Consider the following 18730-nt stretch of genomic DNA (forward strand, 5'->3'; position numbering starts at 1 on the left):
ACTGTAAATATTCTTTTATTTTTGTAGTCTTAAAAATGTTTTTTAAGGGACAGTTATTGTGAAATAAAAAGCCGATTACTTGACTATAATGTACGGTTCTTTTATAACGATGGACAATCATTATTCACTATAAAACATGTTGGTTGTCAGCTTCTTCAATAGTCAGTGTAGACTTTTGATTATAGACTACTTTAGAAGCGTCCAGAGAGAGTTTTGTTACTATCCGACCTTATGATAAAATAGGGACTTTTGGATATGCCATTATAGGAATATATTTCATGAATATATTCGTGCCATTATAGGAATAAATATTTATAAATATATGTCATTAATATATATTTAAATGAAGACCGTATAAGATTCACTCTGTTTGTATCGTTAACTGAATTGATCTAATATGTAAGTGTATCTTAAATAGTCTGCACGTTGATTCTTATATTCCGCAATTAAACAGCTTCTGAGTAATTATCCCTTTCGAAACTCATTTAACAGTCAGGCACATAAAGTGTTATCTGACTTTAACAAGTGTATCTGGAGTTTATTTATATCTGGCTAAACATCCTCAAACCCGCCCATATTTGAAATCATGGCTGACTCAATTTGGGAGCCATCACGACTGCTAATGCCTTACACCAAACACAATGTAATATCAAAAGTCTGACAGAGAGCAGAATCATCTCTATCGTGTCTCAAGATCTCTCAATTTCCTTGGTCACTGATTAATGTGGATTAATGTCCTAGGTAATGATCTGACTACACAGCTCATCCTCGCTCATTGTTGTCATGGTCAGTTATTGCAACAGTACATAGACCTACAGGTTTTACTACGTACGTTTAAACTCCTCAATTATTGGCACAGTCCAATTCTGCAGCAATTTCGACCGCTTATAGGAGCGGTGGAAAATTACGATCGATTGTTCGTCAAAAGAATGGGCTCTACTTTCATTCGCCACTTTTCGTTATTGAGTGTAACCGCATTCGTATGGCGTTTTAAAAGCGCTCTAGATATAAACTGTGGCACGGTTCTAATAACGATATAAGCACCGACAGACGCGACGGCGCCGACGTTAGTTCATTCTATGTCAAGAATATGACGCTATCCAAGACCATATAATGTCATTTAAAAAAAGATTTATTGTTTTCTTTGAGGGTGTGCCAAATTTATCTATCCAGAGACTTAATACAAGTAATAATATTACTGCAGAGTTATGAAGTTTTAGAGTAAACTCTAAGGATTGTAAGGTTTTATAATCCTTATCATAACTATTTTAACAGTTATACACCAGGGCACAGAGTGTAGCATCGTTATTTGATTTATTTTGCGTGAATAAGTCATTAAGTCGCTAAAAACTCCGACGAAGTCAACCATTGATCCCTTGCAAATCTTAAAGCACCTTAAACCTTTCGAAACCAAACATCTACCGCCTTCATCAAGATAGCCACTGATAAGATAATCGGAACAGGACGCAGCCGGTACAGTGCTAGAGTGCCCGGGGGAAAGGCACGGCCGGGTTAAGTACGTGTAGCGATTATTCAATAGAAAGTGCAGAATGACGTCACAGGCCCAGACTCACGTCTGTGGGTTGGGTAACCCGAGACGACCTGTAGGTCGGGAACGGGAACATGTGCGGCCTCGCGAGGTACGATATAGAAACACTGGTACTAAACATTGCGGGCTTAAAAAATATAGTACAAGATTGAACTGGATAGTGGAATCAATCGTCATCAACCTAGGAGACATGATGGAGATCATGCTGTTCTACGAGCCATATAATATAGGTCTACTTGTAATCTGTTGAAGTACTTTAGATATCACGAGGAAGTACGAACGTACATCTATACTCCTAATTTTGGCTTTAGGTACCCCAACTTCGAGCATTGATATTTGCAAGTATTGGATAATCAAATTAGGAATTTTAACTGCATAGCATTTTAATCTTGAGCCACTTTAAAATTCACTAGTTTAACGGAAACTGTGTATTTGAGAGATTTAACTGGGACAAGGTCGTACTAAAACCAATAACAGTGACACTGGCTATGCTAAACTATTTTTAGAGCCCCAACTTGCACATTTACGTATATCCGTGATGCCATATTTTGGTTTTTAAAATGTGTTGCAAATTTTACTAGTTTTTTCCGCAAGTTATATTTGAATAATAAGGATATTCATCTTTTGATAATGATAAATATTGTATTTATCTGGTGTTATATTCAGGCATACAGGCAATATTTTAAAACCACTGATAAAGAGGGAAAATGTTTGACAATTGTCGGTGTGAAAGTTACGTTGTTTCCATTACTCTTTAGAAGATTTACAAGAATCCGTTTTGAGAGACAGCAACCACCCTCGGCGTCGCGATTGTAGGCTAAAGCAGTGAGCGATAATAACAACCTACAATCTACGTGTACTTGAAATTATAATGTGGAATTGGAATTAAAATATACTTCTTAACATTGCATTGTTATAATATGATAAGTGCATAAAAACTTTTACCGAATAAAAACAATTTCAATTATGGTGTATCTCGACAAATTTGTATAATTGGGTAATAATATATCATCTAACTCGCGGCTAAAAAAGAAAAAGTTATTATCGTTTTTGTTTGGGTTTACGGCATTATTTAGGTATATCCAGTTTTTATTACACAATAATTTAATACTGAATACTAGAGTGAAATAATCTTCATCTTATGTAATCTCGGTTAGAAATGCAATATAAATAAATCATCACATTTTCTTATTACCGAAGTGTTTTTTCAATTATGTATCGATTATCATACTTAAAAAAAGATAATAAAACACAATATATAATTAATACCGAATATAACATTATTAACATGTAAATGGTATTACAAACGGAAAGTAGCTTTTTTGAGGATTAATTGTTAGATACGAATATTTTAAGAAAACTAAACAAAATAAAGACGATGCAAGCTAATACATAAAATAGTACAAGCGAATAATAGTTGTATAATCGATTAATGTTTACAGAACTCAAGCCATCAGTTTAGGTACCGTATTCTATTACTTATTATTTTTATTATTATTAAACCTGAGTTGATTGGAACATACTGTAGTTAGTTTAGCTTACTTGATCACTGTCCAATTACACTTATTTTTATAGCTCGGTTTATATTTCAATACTGTAGAAGCAAAGCTATAAAGGATATCCATATTATTTTACACATCACTCGTCTCGAGCAGGACGTTAAAAAGTAAAAAAAAATAAAAACAACTTTGCAGAACAACTAGGCGAATGAGAAGCTACATTTCTTACCAGCAGTGAAGTGACTTACATGTTTTTATTGCAGGCCCGAACCCCGTAATTATTGGTACTACCTATTATGTAGCAATTTTTACCACTTATGGGAACGATTGCAAAATCATGTAGTGATTATTATTCATTACTGACAGAAGAAGAATGTGTTCTGCTTTCTTACACCTTTTGTAATTGTATGACCATAAAGCTCTTTAAGGTGTGGAAGTGGGAACCTGGTCTCTTTACTTGGATTAAGAGTCCGACCTTTTCCCCTTGTCCTTTATGATCCAGGGTGCTTCATTTTGCAACTATTGATCATGGAACGATTTCAAAATCGTCAACTAGAATTAGCAGGAGGAATAATTAGCAGCACCCAGCTGGGTATAAGATTTAAGAGATGGTTTACGGAACTTTATTGTTTGAACATTGGATATATTATGACGAAACTGGTTTTGAGTAGCAATTACTGAAAATTCATACCGTACGATTGTCCATCAAAATCTTTCATTAAGCGATCTGGCTACATTCAATTACTTTCATTATAAGTCAATTAAAAAATATATTAGTTTTATGAATTTTCTTTAGCTATAAGGGCCTGTTTATATTATGAAATAACTTTATAGGCGTCCAGTAGTCACTAATCACATTGAAACAGCCACGATATTAGGTTGATTCGATTTTACACATAAGCATTACAATATCCTTAAACGTTTGGGCGAACAACGCTGGGGAGGAAGCCATCGCGCATAAAGGAAGTTAGGATGTCGAATGACGCGCGCAATTATGCACCGATGTAACGAAAAAGGAAACAGGTACCGTTACAACCGCGGTCATGCGGGGTCACAGAACATATGGTCAAGGTTATACAGTTCAGCTGACCGTCCAAGGCTAACAACTAACTGATTACCTCCACTGTTCTCTTCTTCTTTGTCAAAGAAAGGAATTACGTAGACAGATCACAATGTTGGGCTAGTTTTAGTGAATCACAGAAAATGGCGCAGTGTGTAATATTTTCTTTATTTTGTATGTTATAAACACGTTGTTATGCATTATAGATATTTAGCAAAATTGCAAACAAAGGTAATTATTACATTTTAATATCCGCAAAATTTCTTTCACTTTGAAATTGTATTCAGAACACCGTACACATTTTGTTATATTTTTTATGTTAATATAAGTGAGCAATATGAAATATAAATTATATATAAGTCTAAAATAACTTATTTTATATGCTTGTACCTCGAATGTATATGTGTATACAATACATTTCCAGTCTACAGCAAGTTATACATTTCAATAAGTGAAAAATTAAAATAACACAACAAGTTAAATATTTTTATAATATGTTAATCATGAAATATATTTAGAGTTACACAACATATTGAACATTTTAAAGATGTGTTATAATTTTATAATCATACGTACAATATATTTAATTAAAAATATTACATGTTATATTATGGCGTTTTAAAGGTATATAGTTCACAACTACACCAAAATGACACTACTATTAAACACAGATTTGGTAAAAATAAAACTTTCATTTAGTAAATGGCAAAATTTGTCTTGTCATTAAAGCGTTGTCTTTTTCTACGGCAGCCCTAATTTAATATCCACTAGATTTATTGGTCAGTTCATTTCCCCTCCACTTCGAATAAATCACCCACTCAAACAATGGATGGATGATATAACTTTAATCATTATTCATTTATTCACTCGAAATTAACCAATATAGCCTGGCCAGCTGCAAAACATTTACTGAAGGTGTAAATCCTTTCAAAATAAAATCTATACATAACGAGCTTGTTTGTTGATAAGAAAAATGTAAAGAAACCAAAGTAATTCTTGCAGGCATTGACTGCATACAACGGTGCATTAGTTTAAGTAGATCAAGCCAAATGTGAAGTATTTCAGCTGAATTCCCGTTAACCACGACTTTGGTTTGGTGTTATATAAAAGCAATTCATAAATTGTACAACTTTTTTCATTGTTCATTGTTTATGGTCCAAGACCCGAGAGCCAATTTGCAATGTATAAGCACTCAACGTGGTGTTTCTTGAAAGAAAGAGCTAATTTTGTGGAGGGGACGAATTTTGCGGGTGTAGAAGGGTTACAAATATGAAATAATACATTTTTCAGATCATATTTCTCTTAACTTGACACGGCTAAAACTGACCGCCGGACACATAATTAATAGTTATATCAAAGTCAGAAAAGTAGCAAAAGAGACAGAGGTAAAGGTCTGTATGTAGTTAGTTGACGCTGATTTAACATTTATTAATGTTTGACGGTTAATTATTAAGATTTAAAAAATATTTAAGAAAAAATAAGATTTGATATTTTTATCCCTTTTATCCCCCTTTGTTAATTTCCATTTCGACCTCTATCAGAACTAGCACGTTTGAGTGGCAATTTCTTTCAATGGAAAATGTCTATCGATGACAAGAAACGTCAGTGAATGCAATGCAAATTGGCATTCAGCTTCTCGGCTATTATATAAGAATTCGATATTCATGGCTTTTGTTCTCAAAATACAACATATATGTACAATATTTCGTACATGTAATGCCTGCTGATAATTAAGGCATTGAGTTCTCTGTGACCCTCTCCAAGCACGCCGCACTAACCCTCAGAGTGCCACGGTCAATGTTCCTGGAGTAGAACAAGGCTCTTTACAGACGTACTCATACGTCGGCCCGTGGAACTGAAAGTGTTCCATTTAACACACAACGGGAGTGTCGAACAATTCAGAAAAAGGTGCGAACATGGCTGACGAGTTCCACGTTTTCGTAGTTGATATTACTGTACAAACGAGATGAAAGACTACATAGATGAGTTTGTCCGAGACCGGGGGCATGAGGCAGTTTGTGTCATTAAAGTGGACAGATTAGTTCCGCCTAGTTACACTGTAGAGGCCGCTAGACTTGCTCATCTCTGAGCCTTCGAGAGTTGACAGAACATTCATGTCGCAGAGAGGAACATTACACACAGATGATCCGAGAATGGATTGTGCCATTAGGCTGGATGGATAGGTTCCGCCTCGTTACCCTGTAAGGGCCGTCAGACTTGCCCATCTCTAAACTTTCGAGAGTTGACAGAACATTCATGTCGCAGAGAGGAACATTACACACAGATGATCCGAGAATGGATTGTGCCATTAGGCTGGATGGATAGGTTCCGCCTCGTTACCCTGTAAGGGCCGTCAGACTTGCCCATCTCTAAACTTTCGAGAGTTGACAGAACATTCATGTCGCAGAGAGGAACATTACACACAGATGATCCGAGAATGGATTGTGCCATTAGGCTGGATGGATAGGTTCCGCCTCGTTACACTGTAAGGGCCGTCAGACTTGCCCATCTCTAAACTTTCGAGAGTTGACAGAACATTCATGTCGCAGAGAGGAACATTACACACAGATGATCCGAGAATGGATTGTGCCATTAGCCTGGACGGATAGGTTCCGCCTCGTTGCTTCTACTTGGGCTGTTCTTACTCTCGTTGGGCAGCTCAAGGACTGGGCGATCCTGTACGATTAACTATAATTGTATTTCTAGACTCTCAAAAATAAAATGAATTAACATTATTTATGGCTTCTTAAAACTGTATCTGATAAATTATCTTACAGATACAGTTATCTAAACTATAAGTAAAAATCAAATTCCGTTGCCGTTTTCATCCGAAAACATATAACTCCAAATATAATAGTGTGGTTACACAGAACATTATAGCGGCATTTATCGGAATTGGACTGTTTTACAAGAGTTTGCTATTGAAGCGCTCGCTATCTTATCGTGTAGAATGATATTGACTCTTCATCAGCGGGAATACCTCTTGCCACACGATTGTTACCTTATCTCAGTCTACTTTATATCAACGTGAAAGAATTAGTCTTCAAGTATTCCTTGAATTCTTTCATAAAACTTAGATAAGCTAGGAAATGACAATTGATTTGGAGAAATGTATTAATGTGATAACTTTAAATTCGAATTCCGCGAGGAATTGAGGTTATGAAGAAGAATAAGGCACGTGAAAAGGTTTTCAGGCATTAGTTCACTCGCGGCTTCCGATTTCGATCAGATCGGGTTTCAACTCTGTAAATCCCGCGCGGAGCACCCACGACCGAGGACCATGTGCTCGTATATCGTCCCCAGTTCGGTTTTATTTGAGCTGCGCGGTCACGAGAAACGTGCACGGGTGGCGTTTTGGCAACCGCCGGAGCCGAGAGGATCCCGAGAGGTCGACGCTCTAGATAAACTGGTTGGGGACTTAGCATGCACATCATGACCGGTCGTTCGGGATTTGGAAACTGCCCGTGACTCTGACTCGCGCAGCAGGCGCGGCTAGCCTTGGACATCTGGTAAACCTCTTCCTCTTCGTCAGCCAAACATTCCACTCTTAAGCATCATTAATAATGTGCAAGGAAACATTGCTTTTTATCAGCATGACGACGGCGATAGTTTGTAAAACATTCAAAAATTGATAAGACCAGGTTTAAATCCTGGGAGCCCTATATGGATTATTACAACAATTACCCGTACATACATGCAGCGAATACATTTAAGAGTACCTGGTATAATCAGTTTCAATATAGTGAAAATTGAATTCTACTTGTGTGATTAACGTGAATGTAAATGAACGTGGAAAGACTGTAGTACAACTGACTCTTGAAAGGGTGTGGGGCGTAACACAAAGTGCTGAGTTCTCTACTGTACAACAATACATACATAGGGACTATGCACAAGGCTTGCCATAGTACACAACTTTGGTAATCGTAGTTAACCCACGGTAAATATTCCCGTATGTAACAAAGTCTGTCAGTGAAAGAGGTAAAATTGGGGGTTTTGCCGATGGATAATGTCCATCCTAATTCATACTTGGACTAACCAACAAATTTTGACACGTGTTTGAACTAAGGTTTGGGTATTGATAAAATTGGATTCGAAATATGACATGATGCAACCCCCCCCCCCCATAATGCATAATATGTTAGCCTTAACTTCGCCTGGTAAAATAAGACATCTTAACTTTACTTTTTTAATGCAAGTCCATTATGATAAAAGTTTTTATAGCAGCAATTGGTAGCCAAGAATTATAGAATATAGATCGTACGTGCCCTATGGTACCTCACTGAACACATTTGAAATTTATTTTGCAGACGAAACAGCACAGATATTATATGAAATTGAGTATTCCGGTCTCAAATATACTGTTACTGTATAAAGAATGTATTGTCTGCGAGAATTCTGCAAGAGAACAAAGCATTTCCACCGGGAGTCATGGTTCACCGAGAAGGTGGTAAACAACAATATCTGCACGATCTGTCTCTTCACTCACTTTAAAGTAAACTGTTCACTATGTTTATTGCCAACGTGTTGACGTCTTTTCATTTCTAAAGGTATCGCATGAATAATATGGCGTTTATGGTACCACGACTGCACATCAATTACTGGTGTTCATGTATATATCGATTTACAAAACTTTTTTTTAATAAGCGCAAAAAAACCAAACACGCTTGGTTTTTTAATCTCCAGTAACTCGTTCCAAATTTCGGTAATTCAACTGTGAACTCAGTAAAAAGTTTGTAAATTGTTAAAAATGCGGTAAAATCAGATCAATAATGTGCATTTAAATTGTAAGATCAGTTTAAAATATAATTTCTTAGCTGTGTAGTTTTTTTAATTATCTTCGTTACACCTTACTTTAAGGAATAATTGGATCAAGGAGGAAAAGAATCCTTAATTTTACGGCATTCCTTTAAAGTCGGTTGCATTGCCAATTTCATGAAAAATCTAAAGTTTTTAGTTTGTTTGCAGTGCGAATAGTCCTCTGAAAACCTGATTTTCGAATCGTCTTCTTTAAGGCATCTTCAAGTCTGAAGAGAGAGACAGGAGCAGGCCGTCAGCCGCAGCCGCAGTCGCTGGAGCCCTACTTTATAACGAACGCAGCCGGCAGTTTTGCATAACTCAGGCTTCGCCCGTGGCGGCCCCGGCTCGGCTACAAACAAGTACGTATTTTATCTCGGCTGATTAAACAAGTTCTTTTGTGCCACGGACAAGCCAGAGTCAGTGCACCTCTCGGACATAACTCGTCACCGGGATACTCGTATACCGAGATATACGATATCGAGCACTGACACTCTGCAATCGTAACGTTACCGACTGCTAACGACGCAATCAAGCCCAGCTCGCCGCCGTAAAGTGTGGCTCAAGCAGGTGGGGTTTGGAACCGGTGGTGTAATGTTTATAGAAAGGGGGTTGAAATGCCAGCCTTCATTGAAATCTATCTAAGTGTCAACTGGATCGGTATATTCGCATATTCCATAAGACGTTGGTGAAGATTTGTGAAAAAAATAACATGCTAATATCCTTCCTTTAAAATCCTCAGGACAAACTTTATGTCGTAGAGGAATTATGTTAAAGAGTTCCCTAATACAGTAAATCTTAATATACAATATCTCAAAGAGTTATTAGTGCTCCAATGTTTTATTATTTTAATGAGTCTCCGGAATGATACAGCGGGATATTCTACGAATTGTAAGTGCATATAAATTTTGAAATACGGCTATTAGAATTCATTATTAATAGAAATAATTTGAAAAAATTAATTTGCTGAAAATACTTTAAAGACTTTATTACTAGTAAATATCTTGTAATGTTAATAACAGTTTCAATTTTTGTATTGCCCTTGAGGACATCATAGCTATATATTATAATTATTTCATGTCGTGTACCAAAATTCATTATTTAACAATAATTTATTAAAATATAGTGTTTGATCATGTTAGAGAGAGATTTTATAGCAAAGTTATTATCTAAGTATTTCGCCCTTCAGGGGTAAGGAATTAACATTTTTGTTGGTCTCGGAAGTATCGTTGAATCCAGAATCCGATACAATCCTAAAATGTATTCATTCTAAAAACAGAAGAGATGATTTCAAAGCATACGCTCAAGATTTTGGGACCATTTTATGCAAAATACACAATAAAGCAGGATGTACTATGTTAATACTGATAAATTCAATGCAAGAGCGCAAACTATATCTGGCGATCTCCCTTCTCCCGAACGTTGTTATCCCAGACTTTGTCAAAGCTCTTGGAATTTTACATAATCTTCTCCAGAAGTAGTCGACTCTTTTAATCCGCTTAAAGTAATCCGCTTCGCACGCAAGTGTCCAGAAATGCCAGTAAGATCGAGATCGACACAATAAGAGACAATCTTGCAATCTGAGATTCACTTTTAGGTTTTCACCTTCGCTAGAGTCTGTACTTATAAAATTTGTATTGGTTCATTAAAACAGCAGAACCAGCAAGTGCGCAAACAATTATTTACTAACCATATTTAAATCACATGTGTTACATTAGTAAAATGCCTTATAAATTCAAAATATTTGTTTAAATTCAAACATTTCATGGAATAAACAATAGAGATAAAACTACGGAAGTAGAAGCGAATGTGTAACAAAAAGACGAAACATATTTATAAATAAAAAACTACAAAACAACATATATCTCAATGAATCCCTTCTTAGACTTATCGTTTTAGTCCTTATGGTCCACGAGGATCTTAACAAACACAATAAAGGAAAGAGTCGGCACATTATAAAGATAACAGTATACTATTAAGACTATCTAAGACTATGCGGCAACCGCCCCTCCCAAATTTAAATTCCCAGAAATCTAAATCAGACGTTTAAATATTTCATACAAAGACTATCAGTTCTAAAATTTTGTTGCACAGGAATTACATAGAGTATAAAATGATCTCAATCACACTGCGTTGAACTAAAATGGACTTCAAATAACATTTCCTCGGAGTAATTTAAAAGTTGATAATCACTATTAGGTTTTATGATAGTCATCTTGATGAGTTCCCTCCTTGCAGAACGGAGATCGCGTTCGGCCATGGTTGAGTTAAATGAGCCACGTCGTAAGGTAACTCTATAACGCGATGCAGTCGGTCTCTGCTTCTGTGACGTGTGTCGTGGCTTGATGAGTACGCCAAGAGTTCCTTCTTCGCAGAACAGGATCACGTTCGGCCATGGTTGAGTTAAATGAGCCACGACCTAGGTAACTCTATAACTCGATGCAATCAGTTTCTGCTCCTGTGACGTGTGTCATGACTTGATGAGTACGCCAAGAGTTCCTTCTTCGCAGAACAGGATCACGTTCGGCCATGGTTGAGTTAAATGAGCCACGTCGTAAGGTAACTCTATAACGCGATGCAGTCGGTTTCTGCTCCTGTGACGTGCGTCGCGGTCTCGACGCGACGCGGTCAAATACCGTAATGTAAAGCGAGCGACCTTGTTAATATACCGCTAGCACACAGCCCACGATGTACCAACACACACGCCTACTACACACAAGGCCACTGCAGCAGCTAACCATACCCGTTCGATTTTGGTGTTTGTGACCACTCATTACTATTAGTTTCCTGATTTCGAGTTATGCCGTGAACTTTTGTGCAGCTCACAATATAAATAGAGCATATATGTTACTACAAAACGTTTCGAACTTTCCATAAAACTAAAAATAACATTTATAAAATGTATTTAATGGTTTATTTGATTATATGTCATTTAACACATTGTAATTTTTTATGTCACTAATTACTAATTAATAGAAATAATTAATTATTGTTACTAATTATAACTCTAAACGCACTTTGAAAAGGACTATTATTATATGGCATAAATGTTTTACATCATGTTTGAGAAATTCAAACGTAGTGATTTTATTGTGCCGCTGGGTTTGGCGGGCGGGAGCCATAAAAGTAGACCTTTCAGGTGTTGTTTGGAAAGGACGGTCGCCATTCAGCTGGGAAGTTTACTTTGAGATAAAGAAAAACACACGAAATGTAAAACTATTCAAAACTCCAAGAACTAACAAGTTTATACACTACTAGTCTAACTTTATTTACTAAATAGTTGCAGTCTAACTTTGTGATGTACTTTGTATAAATCAATTCAATCTTGTTGATCCATTTTTCTTTATCATTCCGCATTAATTAATTAGTTTTTATTTTAATTAGGTTCGTTTGTGATTTCTATTCAGGTCCACTACGTTATGCGGATAAGCCAAACAAACCTATCAATCTACCTGATCAGTGGGTATACGTTATAAAACCACATCTCTAATCCCACAATAGTCTGTGGGCAGACGTCAATCCCAGCAGGCGGACAGACAGACAGATGATATATTTACGCAACGCGAAACGCGTCACACACGCATCTGATGGTGTCACGCACTTTGCCGTGGCTTTATACTTACTGTGGCTACACGTGCGTTTCTAAATCAGGGGGCGTTGAGAAATGCTTTGTTGGTCATTATATAAAGATTTCATCTCGATTGGCAATTCGGGTCGGTTCATTAAGTGTTACTTGAGGCTTCCTGGTCCCCTAAAATTATGTGGTGTCCATTAATAATTTGTAAAAAAAATATTTTCTTTTGTAAAAGGGTTTCTTTGATCATGAGATATATCACTGTTTCATCCACTTTCACCAATTTGGCTACCGCAATGGGATAGGGGGTGGATATTTAGAAAACAAACCACAATCATTGAATGGTAGTAATTACATTATTTCCAAAGATAATGGCTTAGGGGAAAAAATAAAATTATATTTTTAATTTTACAGTTTGATCTGCACTTACCGATCCCTTCAAACAGAATAAGTAGGGAGAAACGCCAGGAAGCAGAATCTAAAGGAAGAGTTGCAAGGAAAAGAAAATCTTACTTTAGTAGGTTGTTAACGACGTAATCAAATCCAAGATTGGGTCAGGAACTATATGTCAGAGGAAAATCCATGTGTAGGAGTATCCAAAACTTGCCTCAAAAATATACTTCTTTAAAACTCTATGGACGTTTGATCTACTTCTAAAGATTAACGACACACTTCTGATGCTTTATCTCGAATTTTTAATTGCATATTCTTGGCTTTATAACATACTAAAATGAAGTTCTCTGGAATACTGAATAAGTCAACAAAATCTCGTTTCTGAGCAAGTTCAAAGTGATTAGCTTCGTTACGCCTCATTTATCCCGAACAGAAGCCATTAACACTTTCCTACTCTTCACATTCCACTGGCCGAGGAGATCTTTGTTCTCCCAAACCGCGAGCCGCACCGGTTCAAAGTCAAGCCACACGCTGCACGCCGCACAAAGGATCGTCCCTGTTTAACCTTAAACTATGCAGATGAATCCAGTCGCTAGAAAAGGAAAGAGCGCGAGAAAGTTCAGCTTAAGTAGCTTCTGTGCGACGCGTTATGCATACATTACCGTCGGACCGTGCTCGTAATTTGGCAGCAGTTTCAGGTGCCAAGTGCCCAAATAATGTAACGCTCGGCGCGCTTGGTGGTTTGTACAACTAACGATCCTCTATGTAAATGTTAACTGCTCGCTATTAAGTTTTCTAGATCTAATTGACGTGAAATTGGTAATTTGTGTCCCATCAGATCTTGTTAGTAATAATGAACAGAATGGTTTAATTTAGTACTAAACTAGATCCTTGGACCCATCTGAGTGGGACGGGAGTTCCTTCTTCTGCAGGGAGACTAGGTGAGGGGTAACTGGATACACTATCACGGCGGAAAACTAACACAACAGTTGATCTTGCTTTCAAAGTAAAAGTATTTTTTTTTGTTCAATTCGATTTATGTATGTAGTATTAAACAACACGTAAACGAGAACATTTGTTACAATTGTATTCTCCAAACCAATAATTTACTACATATTATATTTTGTGAATAATTTTGCGCTATTTGCAAATTCAACTAGGATTGAAATCGGCTTCTTTTTACACATTTCTCCAGAAGTTCAAAGATATTCGTTATAATTACGTTTACAGCGATACGTTAGGAATCAAATGCGGTTACAATAGTCCCGAACTTAATCAACACAATTCAGAACATTTGGAGACGAAATGTAACTTCAGAAATAAAACGAGGTTCGAATTTCAGTTCACATATTATTAACGTAACCGGGGATAGAACACGCCTCTTAACCAAAACGTTTTGCGTAACAGTGTAAGTTCTGGAATTAAAGCTGAACCTTCCCGTAAATGTGCGTATAATCAAGAGTTTTACATTAGGACCCTTAAAATTATATCTGTTTCCTATTATATTTTCTTAAAACTATTTAAATTTCCTTACAACTATTTAACCTACACTTAGGCAAATAATGCACGAATATCAATTCTCAAACCACTCTAAATAAAAAAAAACCACTTTTGGGTTTTTTTATGTATTATAACTGTAAGTATATATGATATAACGATTTTAAAACTAATATAAAGATATTCTTGATTCTATAGTACCTTTGGACTTAACTCTTAAAAATTTAACTTGTAAGCTAGTACTGCAGTATTTTCTCGAATTATTCTTTTTGACACCTTTCAAATCATAAAACTTGTGCTAACTTGTGCATGAATGCTACGAATTACTGACAATATTCTTGTGAATACATATATACATACATTCTGAATTTGTTCTATCTAAAAACGTCCTCTAAACAGAGGTAGCTAGATCAGTATTGTGTCACCATGCTAGTGACTTTGCTGACGCTCGGCCAATTGAGATAATATTTAGTGCCAGCTACAAGAATCGTTCATAGGGAATCTATTTGTTACGCCCAAATAGAAAACTAAACTAATAAACCGACCCGATATTCAGCATATACTATACAAACTGAGTATGTTCTTTTCCTATATTACAACAACATCAATACATCAAAATTTGATTTTTTCATAAGTAGTAACTATGAATATATCTCAATGGACAGTGCACAGTTAAATATGGGAGAATTTACAAACACATAAAATTATATGTTGTTACTAAGTAAAGTAATGATTTAAGGCGAAAATTTGTAAAGCGTTTATTATACGAAAAGACTAGGCTTATTGTTAAAATAATAATGCGGTAGTTTCAAAAAGGCTTCACAGCTCAACTTACAAGCATAGCCTTATTTATGTTAACGAAACAGTATCGTAAAAAATAAAACAACTATGTTTTTATCTATTTAAAGAGTAATAAGACTTATTTGTATTAAATATGAATAACATATTGCATCTATTTACTTTTTTGCTCCAATTAAAACAAAATTTATTTCAATTATTTCTAAATCTAAATAAATTATTGATGCCAAACATTTAAGAATTCTAAGTGTTATTATATAAAGTTAAACACTGTAGTTTAACTCAATTACAATATTTATGATATTTGCGAATTATGAAGTTCAACGACGACTTTAACACAAATACCTATTTGTAAAAACCGTTTAAAAGGATAAAGTAAATTATTCTATATTATTAGAAAGAAAATAAAATTGTGGTAAAAGAATCGAAATTGATCATACCTTTAAAACACAAAAGGCACAGAATATCCGTAGTAGAGCGGAGCACAAGCACACAAGCACTGTTCTGGAGCACGCTATACACGTATCCACTAAACGCGTGCGAGGGCGACGGTCAAACTGAGAAAAACTATCAACCGCACGGCGGACTGACCGCTTCTGTCTGCGAGACGTCTGGCATGGAGCAGCGCGACAGTTCTGAGGAGGGGGTGGCAGAGCGATACCAGCGCTCGGGCGGCCGTGCTGTGAACTTCGGAGTACTATACATGTCACGTATACCGGTATACTTACCACTTACCAAACAAAATAACCGCAGAATGAACCTCACTATCTCAAAAACATCTTTGAAGGTTAAAACCTGAAGCCTCGTTTAACACTTAAAAAAAAAATACTTGGCCATAAGAGCCGTTTTCGGTTTGAGAAATCAATCGTTATGAAATAATTTAATAGAAATCGGAGGCCTTAGATAATAAACATTAAGACATTTCTTCGGTTGGGCATTCGTTAGTTTCTGTGGAATACCATGTACTTAGGTGAGAATATTTCAGTGTTTCTTTTTGAATTAAAATTAGTAGTATTTTTAGAACGCCTACAGCAATCATCGGTTTATGCATTTACATTTTCAGTTGACAACCTATTATCATACATCACATAAACAGATATTAAATAATGAGATAGATCTGGTGAAGATTTTAGTAATGTTTTGACATTGTTATCAACCTAACAAATTGATACAACGGGACTCGACAGAACCAAATGAAATAGGACAGATGGTCGGATTGACTTTTGACCTTTTAATCCTAAAATTAATAGGACTCTTCCTTTGGCAAAGAGAAACCTATGTACTAAGTTTCAAGTCTTTAGGATCTTTCGATCAAGGACAGAGGACAGACGGACAGACAAACCGACAAAGATAGACTACTCTTAGACCTTTAAACCCCAAAATCAATAGCGATATTTCTATCGCAAAGAGTTTCCTCAAAGACACGATTTCAAGGAGGCCCTGCCGAACCCTTAAGAAATAACATTCTCTGCAACAAGGAAGTATTGAAAATTAATAACTGCCAGATACAAACCATAAAACAAACTGTGGATAAAACGAAGAACTGAAAATACAACTAGAAGTAATCTTCAGATTATGAACAAAAAGATGTCTACAAGGAAACCCTACATAATGGTTAAATGGAGACAATCATGTTGACCTTGACCATCCAAAAAAGCCAATGAGTAATCAAATCCAAAAACAAATGTGAACAACCGAGTCAGAGCCAGTCGAGGTCATCACGCTTAGCCCGAGGTTCTGGTAGCTGAGGAGCGAACCTTGGGTAGGCCTTGGACACCGTAAACAAAGCAGATTTAAAAAGGAGTAATTATACATACGCCAGATAATGACACTTGGAATTACTTTAACCATTCTCTGTGCACTGTTGAAGGTCCTGCACAACATTTAGATAAGTAATCTGAGGAAACAGGCTTTGTAGAGCTGTGTACCAGTTACTTTACTACAGTGCATTTGTTGTTTATCATCTGAATTGTTAAAAATATAACTTATATTGTATTTTTATCCAAATTATGAAAATAGTTAGTTAGAGGCAAATAATGAAATACAAGCCTATTTAAGAGTACAAAACACCTAAGAATTTGCTGTTTACTAGTTGAACTAAAATAAGTAACCCGTTGGTTCAACATTTCTTCACTGTTTTTTTAATATAAAGGTGACAGAAGATTCATGTCCACATTCTCTACAAATTTTAAATTATATCCTATTGATTGTTAAATCCATATATAAATAAAATTGATATTTTTATTTCTAAAATAAGGTTATATGAGGTTGAGTGGAAGAGAGGGCTATAACAGCCAAATTCTGACTAAAAAAATAAAGACATATTTCATTATAAAGGAAGGTCAGAAAAAGTATTCCGAAAGTTTAGAATATAACTGGGAAGTACTTACATCACTTTATGAAATACAATTGTATTAACCTTTAATGTGCATTTTCGAGAATAAAATATCAAACAAAATCCTGAGCCATTTCAAAACGGTGAATGTTCAAAATGTTCCAACCGAACAACTTTTAACGTGTTCCTAGTTAAAAGAATTATACAAACACACTGTCAAATCACTTAGTTATTTTATTCAGATCATTATTAAGTTAATATTCATATCATATTGCAATGTTATGTTGTGTGTATACCCAAATATGGCATTGAAAAATCTTTACTACCTGAATTAACAAGTCCTTTTCATTGCATTTGTGTGGAAATTTTTTCATTCTCAAAAAAGATTTAGCCTATTACAAAGTTAAGATTTCAAATATTGAAATATGACGGTTTTCGGTCATGTTATCCATATTTGTTATGTTATGGTTGAAATTGTTATATCAAAATATCATATATTATCTGATATGGTCATATCTGTATTTATGATTTTTTCATTAAAACTGAAACTATCTGTCACTTAGTAATTAAATACGTTAGTATTAAATGTATTAAACAACTTTTCAATTACGACCCAGTCCAAAGTACCGATCAATATGGGCTGCGAACGGTTTTTAATATTAGAAATTTTTACTGTTATGGGACTATTTAATATAGCTCATCATCTGCTTTAAATTACTCCTACTTCCTCGTTGAAAGTATTATAACACATTAAACGTTTATGGTGCACCAAACGAGGAACAGAAACTGACAAAACTAGACTAAGAACCGGCGACTCAACTGCTTCCGCCACAATTACGTAACACGAGGCCGTCAAGCGGTGGGCTCGCTGAGGTTTTTGACCTTTTAATAGCAAAGCTGAATATATTGGGAGCAGGCATCCGAATAAAGTGCCTTTCTGGTTAAACCGGACACGGTTAAAATATGCTAATCTCTTCCGGAACGCTGAAAGATGTTGCTCAATAAAAACGGTACGTTCATGTAGTTGGAGGCCGTACTTGACTATCTGCAATAAAGAAATCAAATAACTGTGTTCCAAGGTTAAATTCCCTATATTATTATCAATTACTACACAAGAGAAAGAGTCCACAGTACATGTCAATTCAAGTAAATGTTAACCAAGTGTATTACCAAGTTTAAAAACAAGGCTTTTAACGTTAAAACAATTTTTAAGTTATTGTTCGTGTAATTT

At 35.7% G+C, this 18730-nt stretch overlaps 1 protein-coding gene across 1 annotated transcript in view; it reads right to left on the reverse strand.

Annotated features, from left to right (window-relative positions):
- Positions 1–15793, reverse strand: part of LOC124354862 — a 124688-nt gene extending 108895 nt beyond the window's left edge. The window contains exon 1 of the mRNA XM_046805621.1: positions 15605–15793. The gene's annotated coding sequence lies outside the window, so the exon portion shown is untranslated. The remainder of the gene's footprint in view (positions 1–15604) is intronic.
- Between the last annotated feature and the right edge of the window lie 2937 nt (positions 15794–18730).

This window comes from Homalodisca vitripennis, chromosome 2 (genome assembly GCF_021130785.1).
Source record: "Homalodisca vitripennis isolate AUS2020 chromosome 2, UT_GWSS_2.1, whole genome shotgun sequence".
NCBI lineage: Eukaryota > Metazoa > Arthropoda > Insecta > Hemiptera > Cicadellidae > Homalodisca > Homalodisca vitripennis.